The sequence below is a fragment of the Pezoporus flaviventris genome, unplaced genomic scaffold (assembly GCF_033815535.1).
Source record: "Pezoporus flaviventris isolate CSIRO_AGI_PZ_B2104156 unplaced genomic scaffold, CSIRO_AGI_Pfla_v1 ptg000030l, whole genome shotgun sequence".
NCBI classification, from domain to species: Eukaryota; Metazoa; Chordata; class Aves; order Psittaciformes; family Psittacidae; genus Pezoporus; species Pezoporus flaviventris.
In genome coordinates, this window is record NW_026892578.1 from 6,988,445 (window position 1) to 7,006,752 (window position 18,308).

General features: G+C 38.2%; 1 non-coding gene across 1 annotated transcript; it reads right to left on the reverse strand.

Moving 5' to 3' along the window:
• Window positions 1-12,484: 12,484 nt before the first annotated feature.
• On the reverse strand, window positions 12,485-12,651 carry LOC133272625 (U1 spliceosomal RNA). Its single transcript, XR_009744495.1, has one exon. It is a non-coding gene; the product is annotated as a U1 spliceosomal RNA (small nuclear RNA).
• Between the last annotated feature and the right edge of the window lie 5,657 nt (window positions 12,652-18,308).

Consider the following 18,308-nt stretch of genomic DNA (forward strand, 5'->3'; position numbering starts at 1 on the left):
CTAATAGTCTCATGCACTGGAACTTGTTTAGCATTCTGCCTTCTGAGCACATTTGAACAGCTGCTATTTATTAAAAGAAAAAGAAAACAAAAAAACCCAGAACCTACAACTTCAATCTGAGAGGAATATTATTCCTTTTCTCTCCAAATGAATGATTTCCCTAAAATATATGTGTGTCTGGCCCAGGTCTAGGGCTTGCAATAAGTTTTCTATGCACAGAGATATTATGGCCTTAAGATCCAATATCCTCTGCCCTACAGGGTGAGAAAAAGGAGCTTTATCCTGTTTCTACAAGGGTATATGCAGAATTCAATCCATTTGCTCTAAGGGCTAGAATGAACTTTAAGCGTTTCCATTTCATAATGTACTTATTAAAAAGTTCCTGTACATAATTTTGTGAAGGCTTTTGCATATGGTAATTTTGGTTTTCACGTTTGGAGATCTGCATTGTTGAATTCTAGGTCATCAGTCCAGATACTATTTATGTAAAGTTAACATAGATTTAACATAGGTTTAACCAGTTTAGCTCTCATTAAAACAAGAGAACTGTACTCTTCAAGAGCTCAGAAAACTGGCTTTTCATAGAGTTATAAAGAGGATAAAAAAAGTTCCATATAGAATTATAAAAATTCTCAAACAGGCAGCCACTAACTTCCTGAAATATTGTATTATGAATTGAAAACATGGACTTGGAAGGCAAGATTTTGTTGTTACCGGTTATAGTCATGGTGGGTTTGCGAAAAAACACTGGTTTCTGATCAGCTGAGTAGCATTCAAAACTCAGTGGAGTGCTCTGATCAGGGCACATTCATTTACCTAAGCATATAGGTCTTGTGCCAGCTGAGATTCCTTAGGGTACCTGAGATGCCAGAAGGATTGCAGTGATTATGACCTAGGAGACATAAGAGACCTGTGCCCTTTTGGAAATGCATCTGGAGGCTGGGGGAAAATCCTTTATAACATCATGGATGCCTCTAGATTTTCCCTTTTTGGCACCTGAATAGATTAATTTCTAAATAAAAATATAATATTTAGCAAATTCTAAGTTTGATATGTCAAAACTTTGGATGACAAAACCAAATATACTTTTGAAGACTAATGCCGAAGAGCTGCTAGTTTTCAATAATCTGACAGTCACAATATCTTTAAAGACTCACAATTCAGAGAGCTTATGCCCTTTGAATGAAAGGACCAAACTCTCTCCTGTTTATGTCAGCATGTGCTGCATAGCTGTGTTAGAGCTTTGAACTAGGTCCAAGCTTATAATATTCCAAAAACATATTAAAACCTGGAAAATTTTCCTGCAATAACAGTTCATTAGAAGAAATAGAGATTTTTACTCATGATAAGAAGATAAAGAGGAATGAAGAAAGTGCATGAAAAAAGGTAACTAGGAGACATATTTGATATTGCTTGTGACAAATGGCAAGCAGCCATCCTTTGGCTTCTTTTTACATCTTGGAAGAAGTATAGCAAAGGCAAGCCAGTTCCTATAATTTTTAGCTCCGCCAGAGAGCATATTTTCCATGCCTTGCAATTTTCCCTTTTCAATTCACAACTGCTTACCATCTGGGAATTTGTGGTTGTGAACAGTTAAAACTTATTATTTAAAAATATACATATACTTCACTTGAAATTAAGATTTTCAGTAAAGTGACTGTATTCCACTTTTGGGTGGAATGTGGTGAGATGAATATGTGCAATGGTTGATGCTGGAACACTGGCTCTGCACTTGGAGAGAGAGTTGGGAGTTCTGTCCAGCTTCAGAGTTTGGATTTTATGGCCAATGATTAAATTATAATAAATATAATAAAAACAAAAGATCTTTTAACACTTCTGTGACTTCTTTCTTAATTCGTTAATTTTAAATTAATGCTTTTACAGTATGCATCGTGGAATTAGTGACAGGATAGCAACCATCTTTTCTCTAAGGTCGTCACATCAGTATGAAATTCGTAGAGGCACAGCTGAAGTTGCTTTAATGAGTTGGGGTGGATAGAGACAGCATATGCAAATTACCATGATATTAAGCCTTATACTTGGGGTTTATGGCAATGCAGAGTTCTAGGGCTGGGAACTAGACTTGCAATTCCAGAGCTGGATAATTAGTATCTTGGGATTGTTTACCCTACACTGGAGTTACAGCAGTGTCTGATCTTTAGAATGTCTTAAATCACCATTTCAAATCCAGACCTTTTTCAGTGATTTAGATCAGAGAAATAGGTAGTTCCTAGACTATGTTCTGTCTGTATCACTTAATTTCAACCCAGTACCTCAGAGTAAAGCGGATCTCTGTCCTGGCAGATTTACCAAAACAGTTAAAAAACTGGCTGAGCAGGGGAATGAACCCACCTTCGGGTCATTGGTCTGGAATAATGTTCAGGCACTGTATGAGCGCTCTCCAGGATTTAAATACATCTGTCTTCTGCTCCCTGTTCTTTCCTCTACTGACTTCATTGTCAAGATGTTTTGGGACTCTTTTTTGGTGTGACTTCAGGTCTGTCTGCCCGTCTCTTCTTTTACACTGTTTCACTAATCTCCATTACTGGCTCATCTTCAAACATTTTCTTTCTTTGCTTCTGTTCTTGTGCTGCTGTACACCTTAAAAAATAAAAAAATAAAAAAATCTTAAGACCATGTAGAATTACAGAACTCGTAACTTCATTCTTGCCTGTTTTTACTCTGCCATTCTTCAGTCAAGCGCTGCCTCTTGGCAGGATGATATCTGAAGTCCTGCATGCTTCACTGCCTTTAGCCTCTGTTATGGAGAGCATCTTGCACTCTCCTCCTTTTTTCTGCTAAAAGAAAATATTATTTTAGAGAATCTGTCTAGATCCAGGGTGATCTCTTCACTTTTCTTTTTCCAGTAGTGCTCTGCCTTCCCTGCCAATGACACTGAACTTTTAGTCTTTGTTTTAATCTTACTTTTTCTTCTGTTTTAGCAATCTGTTTTTACCTCTTTTCTTCCAGCTTTCTGTGTTCGTATTGTTTTTTTTCTCATCTGTCACAGCCCCTCCAACTTTTTAATCTCCACCATCCTTACAAGTACCAATGTAAATTACATCTTTCCCTTTAAATATGCTATTCCATTCTTTCTACCAATGATATATCTACCATTGGCCTTTAAGGTTTTCCATCCCCCAGTACCCCACTAACTAGCAACTTGGGGATATTTTCATACTTACTCCTTACATTATGCATATACTGGAGTTTAGTCATGAAAGTGTCAGGCAGTAATTAATACTGCTTGCTTTGAAGAACAGTTCAATCTGCAATGGGACAGGGGATCAGCTGGTTTAGATTCCTCTTCCAGGTCACTAATTTGCATTTCATCCCATGATTCTAGGAAGTGAAAACACAGAACTAGGGCTCAGCTCTGGTGCCTTCTTACTTTGTCACTCTCTCTCCCCCCTCTTCCCCTGTCTCTGTGCTCCTTGGATGGGGTTGTACATTGACAAAGATACAGAGGGATATTTGGACAGTATCTAACAGCACTTGCTTGAAAAAAAGCCAAAGCCCAAACCAGGAGTTATGTCCTCAAATACCCTGAGGCTGTCAGAGGCCTAAGGTTCAGACCATCATGGGCAAACAAGGACACAGTATCGTAGCATTAGGGAAGTGTTGGTTAGAAGGCACCCCATGAGGCCATCAAGTACCACATCACATGTGGAGCAGTGCGAGTGGCAACAGGAGATCAAGTAAGCCATGGTTTTAGATGGTGGAGTCTCCAAGATCTGAGAGGGTGAAATTTTCTTCATATCTGTAGTAGCCCATGCATAATCATCCTGATAGCTCTTTGCTGGACTCTATTCACTTTGAACTAGAGAGAGCACAAAAATGGATAGAATATGCCAAGCATAGCTCACTGGCGCTGAGTAAAATACAATCATAAGTTCCCCATATCTTCTGGCTGTGACTCCCTAATGTCTCACAGTTTTCCTTATTTGTGGTGAGAGTTCACTACTGTCCCATTTTCAACCTTGTATTCATTAAACACATATTTTCCACCTGGGGCTGGACTGATGCATAGGCTCATTCTGCTCCAGTTGCATAACCTGCTGCTTCTTCTTGTTGAACTTCCTAGGTTTTCAGTTGGCCCAGGCCTCAAGTTTGTCAATGTCCTGGGACTGAAGTTCTATCTTTCAGCAGGTCAGCCACTCCTCCTTATGTAACACCACCCACACCACAATTTAGCACCACTTTGCTAAAGGTGCATTGAGCCAGTGTACAAACAAGAAGCTATTTCCTTCCCCCCAACATCCCCTCATGCTGTTAGCCACCCCATCTCCCAAGACAAATTCATTGTGTGAAGTCCCAGCAGCTGGGGACAGTTCTGACCCTTACTTGAAATATTTTTCCCATTGAGTAGCAATAAGTGTCTCCTCACTGAGTATGAAGGATCGTTTAGCCTGTGTTTTGAAGAAGAGGTATATTAGACCTTCAGTCACATTTGGAAATGAATTTAAATTTCATCTAGCTTTAGACGTTTCAAATTACATGCACGAGCTGGTGTCTGTAGCTAGTCCTTACAGCCAAGAGGGACAGGCTTCTAAAAGACAAAATAATGCTAATGGTATCATTTAAAAGCTGTTTTATTTGTATTTTGTTTCTATGGGTTTTTTCCTCATACTTATGGGATGAATTTAGGGTATGTAGTAATAAGGTAGATTGAGGTAAAATTACAGTAAAAATAAAGATATTCAGTATAAGCCCTACAATGTAGTTGATAACGATATACAGATCTACTTTTTTTCCTTTTATTTATTCTTTATTCTTTTTATTTCCTTGTCTTAAGATTGTACTAATTGGTCTGCTAGCAGGTAAGGTGTTAGATGAGGAAGGCACAGAGGTAGTAAAACTGAGCTAAATATAGCTGTTACTGCATCATAATACTTTGAAATAATGTGCAAAGTAAGAAGCAGTAAATCAGAGAAGAATTCATTAACTGGAAGAAAATATTCAGTTGCTAGGTATTGCCTTTGCTAGTAATAAGGTCATTGAATATATGAACTGCAAACAAAATAAAAATATTTTGAAATTGCATGGATGTTCTTTACAAACCTAGGAATCAACATGATGAAGAAGGGGCATAAAGCATCGAGACAGAAGGGGAAAAAAGATATAGGTATCGTATAACGCTCCATGCTGTGGTTTCCACGGAAACCAGTAGTATGTAATTCCCACCTTCTATTGGTGTTTTCAGTGCAGTTATATCCATAAAAAAACAGAACAATGCCTAAAAGTGAACCACGGCCTAGAAGTGGCTGAGGCAACAACTAGCAGTCCTGAGACTCATATCAGTAGTGGAGCAATATATGGCTCCCTTAGTCTTCTGGGGGACATGTGCCTGTCAGCAGTGATTGCACACAGAAGGAGAAAAACTTGTCTGACCTAATTTTCTACCCACACACATGTTGCAAGAGAAATCCTATCTTGCATGTCAAGATTGCTGAAGGTCTTGTCTTCCAGCATCCAGCTTTCTCTATCACACAACGAATTACTCACTGGTTGAATTTTCTCTTTATTGAGAAAATATACCAAGAGTAGTTTTGTAACATTTCAATAAAACCCCTTTGGAATAATGTGAAATTGTTGTGGGTTTTTGAATCCCAGGTTATGATTTGGCCAATTAAAGGACAGAAGCTAAACCCAGGTCTGGGTTTAGATCCTGGACACCCTTAAACCTGAAACAGCACTGGCGGGACAGTTGACTTCCTTTCAGTCAGTTCCAAATTAGCTTCATAGAGCTGCAAAGAAAGGGAGTGTACACTTTGGATCTTTAGCCAGCAGCTGAAAGCACCCAGGCTCAACCCACAGGCAGATGTAAATTAACATAAGCACTTATGGAAATATGAGTTGAGAAAGAAACCTAATATTCAGTCTGGATATATTGGGTGAGGAACCAGAAAATCATAGACTTCAGTCAGTTTTGCCAGGGAGAAACCACAATATCCATGAGTGTTGGTTCTTCAGAGTTCACTAAATATCCCTGTGTGTTACTATCGCGTTGCAAAGAGGCATGTCAGTAACTTTGTATGGGTATAGGAGGTTCCTCCGAAAGGAGGGGATGCTCAGATAGCAGAGCTGCCCTTACATTCCCTCCTGCACAGAGAGCATGTTGAGGCTGGTAAAGCGGCTTGGGGAGGAAACACTGAAGGAGAGAGAGAAGAATGGGAGTTGAGAGCATTGGACATGTTTTCTTCCTCCTAAGTCAGAACACCTTCCACAGGCTGCCTCTGCATTCTAAGTAGGTTGTTTTGGCTGCTAAACAGCTTCAGGTTAGGAGAAGAAAGAAGGTTGATTGCCTCTGTGCTGTTCCAGCTGCCAGCTCAGCCCTGGTCAGGAGCCAGCTCCATACGTCCCAGCACCCTCAGAGGATGAAGACATTGCAGCTTTCCACTCTTTTCTCACTTCTTTTGCCCACTTTAGTTTTGAAATAGTGAACTTTCAAGCTAGTTTACCGTCATCAAGAAATTTCTTACCCACGAGATTACTGTTAGCTCTAATGACTGTTTTCTTTGTATTTGTACTTGCCAGATGTGAAACATGTTTTGATCTGTTTTCTCATTATGAAAATGCTTTCATTTATGATGCCCAGCAGGGAGACAGCTGATTAACTTTAAGTTTGTAGGTGGAATTCAGTTTTTCTTTTTTGAAAGTGATTACCAAGACCAGCAAAAAAAAAAAAAAGAAAAAAAATTCTTTCAGGAGTCTGTTCTCAAATATTGCAGGTCACATTTTCAAAACTACCTTGAACCCATTTCTGCCTTTAAATACATAAAAGCTCTTCTGTGACAGTTTTAGTGACAGATATTTTCATATGCTTGACACTCAAAAAAATTTTTTTTTTGAAACTTTTACCAGTTAGAATGTGGAAGTTTTTTATGCTTTGATTTTTTCCGTAAGATTGTTCTTTAAAAAAAGTTTGTATTTGATGACCAAAATACACAGCTGGGCTTGTTATTAATTCCTCAGAAAGGAATTTATTGAAACGCTACTTTATCACAATAAATTGCCAAAAGATAATTTCATTGGGTTAGGCACCATAAACAAGATATTTTTCTTTGCATTACAGTCTAGACAAGTTGTCTGTGCACTGGATGGGGAACTGGCTGGCAGGCCACATGCACAGGGTAAATAGCTCCTTTTCAGCTGGTGGCCTGTCACTAGTGGGGTCCCCCAGGGATCAATATTTTGCCTTTCAGCATCTTCACAAGTGATCTGGAAGATAGGATCAAGTGTACCATGACCAAGTTTTGCCTGTGATACCAAGCTGACTGGGGAAGCGGACACTTTGGAAAGGAGAGCCATGCTGCAGGAAGACCTGGGTAAGCTGGAAAAGTAGGCTTACAAGAACCTTATGATGTTCAACAAGGACAAGTGTAAGGTCCTTCAGCTGGGTAAACACAATCCAAGAGTGCAGCACAGGCTGGAATCTGCCTGGCTGTGGAGCAGCTCTACGGAAAGGGACTTGTGGGTCCCTGTGGACAACACAGTCAATATGAGCGAACCGCATGCAGCTATGGGAAGGAAATGCCAGGTTGCATCCAAAAGGGCATCACCAGCACAGGTAAAGAAGTCATTATCCCACTCTACTCAGAGCTTGTCAGGCCACACCTGGAATACTGTGTTTAGTTTTGGTGAAAAAGTTGAGTACAGGCTGGAGAGGGTCCTGAGAAGGGCTACAGAGATGCTCAAAGGACAGGGAGCCTGCTGCATGAGTAAAGGCTGAGGCAACTCAGTTTGTTCAGCCTGGAGATAAAAAGTTTCTGGGGAGACCTTGGCACCGTGTTCCAGTATTTGAAGGGTGGCTACACAAAAGAGGGAGACTCCCTTTATACAAGTAGTCACATGGAAAAGATGAGGGGTGATAGGTGTAAATTAGGCCCAGGAAGATTCCACTTGGACACAGGGGTAAAATTTTTCACAAGAACAAACAGCCATTGGAATAATCTTTCCAGGAAAGTGGTGGATTCCCCAGCACTGGACACTTTAAGGATGCAGCTGTACAGGGCACTGGGCCATTTTGTCTATATTGTGCTTTTGCCAAGAAAGTTTGGACCAGATGATCCTTAAGGTCCCTTCTAAGTTGGTATTCTAAGATTCTATTATTCATTAAACTCTGATTCCTCTCTAAACTATCATGTATTTTGAGTTTGAACCTGGGCAGAATTTGGATCAAATGTAAAACTATTTCTGAAATCTCTCAGTTATTGTCCGTAACAACAAACATGAAATGTCTTCTAATTAAAAGACTGGTGTACTCAAAAAGACTCTCCAACTCTTGGTATGGAACATTAAAAAGAAATGATAGGTTACCTTTTGTATTCAAATGAGTCTGCAACCTTTAGCAAGACAAATTTATTTTATAATTACCACTCTTCTCTTCATTGCTTCCTTTGGACTGACAATTCAAATCCAAAACCAAAACAAGGGGTAGTTTTGTACTTGCAAAACCAAAACATAACGCCTGAGGTTTTGCAAAAGCAACATAATTCCTGGCTCATTCCATCTGAGCTAAATTTGGTGAAACACAGTAATTTAAGTGAATCAAACAAAAAAGTTCTAGTGTAAACTTGCAGCAATCAGTTACAGAACTAGAAGATCCTCCTAAGGTCCTTCTAACCTGCATGATTCTATGAAGTAATAGAGGAGTTATATTTTACTCAGTATCACTAAATCAGAATATCAATACTATTGCAAGAAAAAGGAGGCATATAAACATAGCCTTACACTGCATAACAGCTTTCCATCAAATTTGAACTGGTTAAGCATAAGAAAGAAACAATAATAATAGAAAAATTAATTAAAAAAAGAAAAAGAAATTCCAAAATCACCATATAGGTGTATCAGATAACTCATACAGCAGCAATATGTTGCTTTTCCACAGATTAGTCTTTTTAATATATCTTATATATATATGAAGATTTTAATAATATGTTTGCATTAATAGTTCACGAGCTAACAGCTCGTTGACATGCTTTTTGTATGCTGACAGCATATCTACAGTTTTCTATACAGTTAGAATACTGTTGAGCTGAAGTTTATGTCATCATGACAGCTATGAACTGAGCCTGTTACCAATAAAGATTATAATATAAATCTTCTATAATCAGCAGTCAATGCCTTCTATTTACTGCTAATGTGACCAAGAAAGTGAGGGCAGCAGATGCACCATTAAGGACTCATGAAGTCATTTAGGAGCTTAATTCTGCTTTCAAAAAATCATCTTAGGCCTCTTTGACACTCATTCTAAATTCTTTATACTCTATTGAATATTCTGTATTTTTGTTCACATGTTACTGTGAATGCTTCCTTTCTATAGTATTTAGAAATATGGAATATTCTGGTTAATATTTTAAGTGGCAGAAGTGCAGCATCTTCATACTACATGTGTTTATAAAAACCTATGTAAAAACATTTACATATGTTTATGTAAAAACATACATAAAAATTCCGTGTTGATTCAAAGAACTCCTGATTTTAAAATAAAATAGAAGCAAACCAAGCAGAATTGAAGTTATTACACCTTAAATCACTTCACCTTTTCTTGATAATAACTAGAGTAATCAGAAATAATTGTTTAATTTATTACTTGGATTGCTTGATATTTTTCATCTGTCTGGCAACTTAGATACTGTTTTGAAGAATCACATAAAAGAATCTATTTAGCATTCAACTCACACAGCAAAAATCTCCTGACACCAGCATTATTCTTTTATGGCTGTTTTGTTCCAGAGTAGTTTGCTCCTGTTTAATGAAAGCATAAATGGAATAGTATCATTAGCAGTTAATATAAATTACCCCCCTGATTAAATACATTTTCCATAGGATTGAGAGACAGAAATGCAAAAGCTTTGAACTCTTAAGAGCTAATAACTACATGGGATAAGCCTTTATAAAGTATGCAGTCTGTAGTCAGGAGAATACCACCAGGATAATGAAAGATGAATGGTTTTGACTAGAAGAGCTGTTCTGATTAAAGAATCACATTTGACTTTTAAAATCCTGGTCCTGGAAAGATGTTAAACATCTCCTTAGTTTTGTGCTGTGAGTTCTTCCTGTTAGTTCAATGTATGTTCTTACAGATAAATTGTCTAAAGTTTTAATATTGTCTTTGGAATTAACTGATGATTATCATCATACTTGTTAAGAAGAGAAGCATGTGTTTTCATTAGATATGGTCTTCTCTACTGCTAAGAATTTAAATAGTCCAGTTTTGGATGAGATTTCATGGTACAGTTAGACTAAGATAAGAAGATTCTCTGCAAATGGAAAATAAATGGTATTTACAGTACCACTCAGTTTTGTGAGCACAGTTCTGTTAAGAAGATATGCTAGTTATAGATGTATATGTGTAAGCACATAAAACCACTGCTAAAAACTTCACATTTATTTGGTGTTCCTTCAGCGTTGTCCCATCTGCTTTCATCTGGTGTATAATAAGAGTGTCATATAACTATAAGAATAATAACTAAAAACTTCTACATTAAACTCAGTTTGAAACTAGTTGGGTAGGAAAGATATTGGCAGCCACTTCAAATTGAACTCTATGGAATTCTCTACAGAATTAAAGTAGAAATTCCAAATACTATTTGCCAGCAAATTTATGATTAAAAATAACTTTCCTGAACACAATTTATGTACAGGGGGATTTACTTAGTTGTAAAAATAATTCTTCGTTTTCCAATACAATTCACCATTTAGTGCATGCCCATTGAATCCAAGTGCCTTCTTTTGTTTTTGGTTAAAATCTCTCTGGTTTAGTTATTACACTAGGCCAGGTTATCTTTTTAGCTTTGTTGGTGAAACAGAGGAAATACTTCATCTCATTTACATTATCTATTCACTACCTGTAAAGAAAATAGGTTGTTTTTTTTTTTGTTTGGTGGGGTTTTGTGTTTGTTTTTGGTTTGGTTTCGTTTGTGGGCTTTTTTGTTTTGGTTTATTTTGGGGGGGGCAGGGAAACCGTCATTAACTAAATTGAAACCTGTAGCTTTGGAATCCATCTGTCTGTCTGGTGGGCTTCCAAACTACCCAAGTGCATCAAGGGTTTTACAGCATCTCTGGAATTCACACTCTCTCTTTCATGCTGCTGCCACATGTTCATTTGTATGAAGCATGTCAAAAAATCCCTAAAGGGTCTGAACTAGCTGTTGATAACTCTACTAGGCAGTCAGAGAGATTTTATTGGTAGAATTCTGAGAGAGCAACATCTCATATGTTACCTGTACTGTAAAGACAAGAAAAAGGATAAAAAGATCACAATTGTTTTATATTAACGCCTTTCTACTCTCAGATGTAGTCAGATGTTACTGTATATTTTCTTCTACTTCAAAGAGCTTTATTTTGGATACATTTTGGTTCCCCATTGCTTTCAGGGTTGAAATGTTAGGATGAATTTCCTGTGAATGACAAAACTCTTGGGCTAAGGAAAAGCTGGGTGCAGTACTGAAACCACATCTGTGGACAGCATTTCAGACAATATGAACAATACCTCACATGCTGAGATACGAAGAATGGAAAACATGAGCATAATTATGAATAGTTCAGTAACAGTATGAAAAAAAAATGTTAGAGTCATTGTCTGATAGGAAGTCTTGAACAAAGCATCTACCCAAAATAATTTTTGTGATGTAGTTTGGGGGTTTCTTACCAAAACCACAACTACTTTTGTAGATCAGCTAGAACATTCGATTGAGGAAAACTAAACCCATTAAAAAATTCATATGCTATTCATATTGGCTTAGAATCACAGAATCATAGAATAATTAGGGTTGGAAAGGACCTTAAGATCATCTAGTTCCAACCCCCCTACTGTGGGCAGGGACACCTCATACTGAAATATGTTACCCAAGGCTCTGTCTAACCTGGACTTGAGCACCACCAGGGATGGAGCATTCACAGGTTACCTAGACAACCCATTCCAGTGCCTCACCACCCTTACAGTAAAGAACTTCCTCCTTATATCCAATCTAATCTTCCCCTGTTTAAGTTTTAATCCATTACCCCTTGTCCTATCACTACAGTCCCTAATGAATAGTCCATCCCCAGCATCCCTATAGGCCATCTTCAGATACTGGAAGGCTGCTATGAGGTCTCCACACAGCCTTCTCTTCTCCAGGCTGAACAGCCCCAACTTTCTCAGCCTGTCTTCATATAGGAGGTGCTTCAGTCCCCTGATCATCCTCGTGGCCCTCCTCTGGACTTGTTCCAACAGTTCCATGTCCTTTCTGTGTTGAGAAAACTAGAACTGTACACAATATTCTACGTGAGGTCTCACGAGAGCAGAGTAGAGGGGCAGGATCACCACCTTTGACCTGCTGGTCACGCTCCTTTTGATGCAGCCCAGGATACAGTTGGCTTTCTGGGCTGCAAGCGCACACTGAAGCCAGCTCATGTTCATTTTCTCATCAACCAACATCCCCAAGTCTTTCTCCGCAGGGCTGCTTTGAATCTCTTCTCTGCCCAACCTGAAAAAAAAAAGAAATAAACAAAAAAAATGCAGTCCCCCACTACCACAAACTATGCAGTCGAGTTTCCCGCATCTGGGGAAATCGCAGGGGTCAGCACACCTGGAGGGCAAGGGATGATCCTCGCCCTGGGAAAACCACCTGCTTGATCACAGTGTCTCCCCTGCCAGGTAAGTAAGGCATAAACTTATGCCTTAAGGCAAAATTTATGCCTTGTAAGGCATAGTAGGATTGCCTTGCCTTTGAAATTGGCCTGGAATGTAAGTGGATTCTGGTCTAGATTTACCCATGTGCTTTTACTGGTTTTGATGATTCCATATGCGTAAAACCCTCATAGACATGTCTTAACTAGTTAGTTAAATGAGTAGATTCATGGCAGGTTTGTTGTACTGAGGGAGCTCAAAAAAATGGGTGTAAAATAGCGAATCTAATCCATACAGTTACATACAGTTACATACTTCTAATATAAACAAAATGCAGGCTACGCTGCCCTAAACTTTGTGAAGTAAACTGAAAAATAATTCATGCAACACTGTGCAATTCAGTCTTTATTTCTTGGCAACAGTAATTCTGATGGTGTCTTTACTGGAAATAGATGTTGCGTCAAGACAAATTGGATTCCTGGTGAGTAAGAATTAAGTCAGTGCTAGCCAGTTAAGCAAAATGAAATTTTTCCAGTCTGATACTTTTCACTGATTCAGAAAATGGTTTTCAGGCATAACCTGGATATTACATGCTCCAGGAAATATTCAGTACCAACTGAAACTACAAGCACAAGGCATATCTTTTCTTAGAGGAACAATAATAGTCTTTTATAATATACTGCCATTCGTTCACACAGGTGGCAGGGTACTTCATGAGCAAGCTATGCTATTAACAAGCAGAATAAGGAATTTTGTAAAATATATCTCCTGGAGTATAATAGCTAACCCTGATGAACAGGATTTTCTTCTTTACAAGACTCCTTTCCCTGCCCTGCCTCATGGCACTGTCTCAGGGAACATGCTAGGTCTGTGTGTCACAAGTCACTGCTCATACAGAATTTGTTCTGATGAGATTTTGTGACTACAGATAACCCATCATTAGTTGGTCCTGCATGAAATAAACAGCACAATTATAGAAAACTATTTACTTGTGTAAAATTCTGCTGCATGATTAGAAAAATGGCAAAGAAAGTATAAGAACCTGGTATCCTAATTCCTCTGTCTGTTTGCAGTCTCCTTTATGATGTTTCTTCATTACCGTTATTACTTTTGATTTACCACAATAAGTGTAGCTTTCAACACTGAGCTGAAGTAGTGCTTCCAAGCTGTCTGTCATCTGAACATGTCTCAGAAGAAATATCTCTTTGGGCAGTTGGGGTAGTTGCAATTTCTACTTTGTAGAAAATACTTTCCTCAGATTTAATATTTCTACAAGTAATACATTGACAGAAGATTTACAGGGATGTGATCTACCTCCCATTGTTTAGTAACAGATGTGCTGAGAAGTTATGGAAGAGCACTTGCTTGTTGAACTCTATTTAAGCATGCCTTTGTCAGTTTCACTAAACATACCTTTTTACTCTAAATATGTTGGAGTAATGTGAAAACATACAGTCCAGTGACTTCTTTGTAATTGCTTAATCTTTCTATGTTAAAAACAATAATAAGAACAATTCAATTAACACTATGACAATTTAAAAATCTGAAATTCCACTGTGGTAGTGTCATGGTTTAAACTCAGCCAGCCACACAGTCTGTCTCTCACTCCTCCTACTTCCTCCCCCTGGTTCTGGGAGGGATGGGGAGGAGAATCGAAAGAATGTAACTCCCACAGGTCGAGATAAGAACAGTCCAGTAATGAAGGTATAACACAAACCTCTACTGCTACCACAAATAATAATAATGATAAGGGAAATAACAGGGGAAGAGAATACAACCTCTCACCACCTGCCAACCAACACCCATCCAGACCCGAGCAGTGATCTAGCCCTTCCGGGTAACTGCCCCCAGTTTATATACTGGGCATGACGTGCTGTGGTATGGAATACCTCTTTGGCTAGTTCAGGTCAGGCATCCTGTTTCTCCTTCCTCCTAGCTTCCCCTCCTCCCTGGCAGAGTATGAGACTCACAAAGTCCTTGGTCAGAGTAAACATTACTGAGCAGCAACTAAAAACATCGGTGTTATCAGCCCTGTTCCCAGGCTGAAAATCAAAACCACAGCACTGCACCAGCTACTAAGAAGGATAAAAAAATGACTGCTACTGCTGAACCCAGGACAGGTAGTTACCAGTAAACTGGTAGCAACTACTTATCGGGTTTCAGATGAGGTATCTGGAAATGTGCAACATGCAAATGTTTCCAGAGAAAGCAAGCTGGCTGCAATAAAACTAAAAAGCAGCAACAGAACATGAAAACTTTCATTGGATGGAGGATACAGGCCATTTGAAACATATCTTTGAAATGTATCAAATAATTTTCCTAATGACACATACCAGTGTATGTATTTCAAGGACTTCTTTTTATGGCAGCAGTGAAGTATGAAAAACATGAGGTATGTGCAAAAAGAAACAGGTTACTTTTTTATCCTAGACTTATTTTCAGCTGAAACTATAATCCACACTCAGAACAGTGACTTTGTCCCTGGAAGATACTTAGAGTGCTATGGTTTAAAGAAGAGTCGTTCTCATGAAATAATTTTAAAGTATAAATTTTAGGTGACAAACTAGCATAGTCAGATGTTCTAGAGAGTCTGCCACTAGAGAGAAGCTGAGTCGGTAAGGAAAGGGGTTAAAATGTTAAGTTACCCAAGAAGGACATAAACTGTGACTGTTACAGGAGTGCCATCAGCCATGTGTCAATACAAGAACACAACTGATCTTGATCCAGCCAGAGTTAGTTTAAAGCTATAGGAGCTTAGTTTCCAGCTCTGAACTGAGCCAGAAGAAACAAAGAAGGATGTGCTGAAGGATCATTTAAAGGTTATACCTGTCAGCCAGTATGGTGTTGTGCAACAGAAACAAGCAAATGCCACGAATTGCAGCATAATACCAGGTAACTGTCAGGTCTTCTTGTGTAAATGCAACCATTGTTATTCTATAGATGTACACATCCAAGTAAATCTTAACTGATAACAGAAAAGAGGAAAATGCTTTAAAGAGATCTATTTCTAAGTTTTGTGCAAATGTGATAAAAAAGTTTGAGCCAATAAATTATTAGATGAAAGTATAATTTGCTTACTACTCACAAAAGACTGTATATATTGCCTACTTACCTGTATATACATATACTTGCAGATGCTGCTGATCATAGAATCATAGAATAGTTAGGGTTGGAAAGGACCTTAAGATCATCTAGTTCCAACCCCCCTGCCATGGGCAGGGACACCTCACACCACACTAAACCATCTCACCCAGGGCTTTGTCCAGCCTGGCCTTGAACACTGCCAAGGACGGAACATTCACAACTTCCCTGGGCAATCCATTCCAGTGCCTCACCACCCTAACAGTAAAGAACTTCTTCCTTATATCCAATATCTAAACTTCCCACGTTTAAGTTTTAACCCATTACTCTTTGTCCTATCACTACAGTCATGAATTATATATGATTTTTAAATTCTCATCCATTACATATTAAATATGATGTTTATGTCTAAGTCATATCTTGAAGCCTTATGTGACAATCAGTAAAAGGTCCTTGTTCTCATGTTGCTTCTCCCTCACACTGAATGGGTGAAGAGCTAGAAATCTCTTCTTTGTGTAGTGTATGCAAAGCTATGCAGAAACTGCAATGCCTACACCTGGGCTCCTCTGTTAGTGCCCCTCAGCTAAAACAGTGGTGGGAGCTTGTCTTTGTTCTATTCCAGTGCAGCAGAAAACAAGCTCATTTAAATCACAGGTGGCTGACTACTGCCTACACTCTAAAAGGCAGTGGAAGAAAAGCACTAGCAGTGGTTTCAGAGGCAAGGCTATTGCAAATACACGCATATTATTGAATTTTTGTTGTTTTCCTTGGCACTGTAAAAAAAGACGTGGGCTCACAGGCAATTGCAGTTGAGAGCCAAACACCTTCTAGCAGTACTTTGTTCCCAACTGCATCTTACTTTAGACACGTCAATGAAGAGTGAGTGCGGCAGACCTTTGACTTAGAGAACAATTGAAATTGTGCAAAGTATGCTTAGGTGTGTATGTTTGAATCAGCGAGTCTTCAATAAACAGAAAAATCAATGAACCAAACAAAAAACATAGAGGCAAATATAGATATTTCTAAACAATCATCCAGTCATCTTCCATTGAGTTTATTTGCTTCTACAAAGGGAATGGCTTCCATTGGGAGTGTGAAATGCAAGGTCAGGCTTTGACAATTCAACTCTCATTGGATCTAAGCCAGTTCATACCAGCAGGTAATTTGACCTTGGAGAAATTAAATGCCAAGTTTAGAGGTGACAGAGATTATGTTGCTTTCTTAGCCTTACACTTTTTTTTTTTTTTCCCCTAATAGCCATTTAGAAAATCCTACCTCTCATTTATCCTGTTATTATGGAGTTCAATTATTAAATCAAAAATTTCTGCCAACTGCTATGGGTAATTTCTGCTAATTTGGGTTATTTGGCATCTCTGGACTTTTCCCAAAGCATACTATTTTGCTTTCAAATGCAAGTGTTTTTGAAAGAGAAGGAATTTCATTCTTCAAAGGTTTAAGTTGGTCACTTTTTTTTTTTTTTTCCATCTTAAATAGGTTTTAGAAAGGACCTATTGGAAAATTACTTTTATGGTTACCAACATACAGAAACTTAGAGCTCTGGAACGATTACAGAAAGTTAAAGAAGAAAAAAACCCCACCACAATTTATAAAATACAGATCTGTAGAGGCAACAAGAGCACAAAAGTGCATAACAGTCATTTTGAGTTGATATTAAAATCCTGTATGTGGTTGCTATTTATGAAAAAATATATTGAGCCAATAAAAACAACTATATGTCAGTAACATAAGTGGATTGCCAGCAACATTCAGTGCTCATCAGAAGAAGTTGTGTTACAAAATATTTTATGAGAAATGGAAAGCCTATTCTGTGCTGGTGCTTTTTTTTACTGCAGAGAAGTAGCACTAAATAAAAGTGGACTTAAGGAGAGATTTTTTGACATTGCAGTATTGTAATTGAGAGACAAATCTGAATTTCCAGAGCTCTTAAAGACAACACCTTCCAAAAAAGCCCCAAAACCCTGAAGGTTATACATTATTTATGGCTTTATTCTTGTTCATGCTAAATAAACAAGATGCAAAAAAAACATAACTCCTTTTTTACTTCAAAAGGTTAAAATGGTAAATGTCTTCAATGACCAGCATTCATCTAGTAGGAAAGGAGAAGACTTTCAAAATTATTTCTTGCCATAAAAGTTGTTCCCAGTCCCTCCTGAACTTTATATGCCTTATCTATACTTACTTTCCTCGCAACTGTAACATAACAAACATTGGTCAGGTTGGGACTGACAGAAAGGGCTTTTTTATCTTCATTGCCCATGTCTTTGTGCAATTATTTAAAAAAATGTGCTGCATCTTTCAGCTGTCCATCTTGGAAAGCACTTTGATTTTTCCTAGCTTTGCCATCCCCTACATTTCTTCCTCCCATTGAGGATATATATATTTTGGATTATGGCCTCCTTAATTTCATCCCAGAATTATTTTATTTTCTAATTGGATCCCATGTAATTATCTTCTGCCTGTGTTTCTGCTCTGTTTGTACACCTTTGTATCATTCCTCTGCATATGCCAGTTAGGGTAAATTACTATCATCTGCGTGCTGTTTGTTTCCTTTTGGGGATCGCAAATGAAGAAGATAAACAAGAGCAGATGT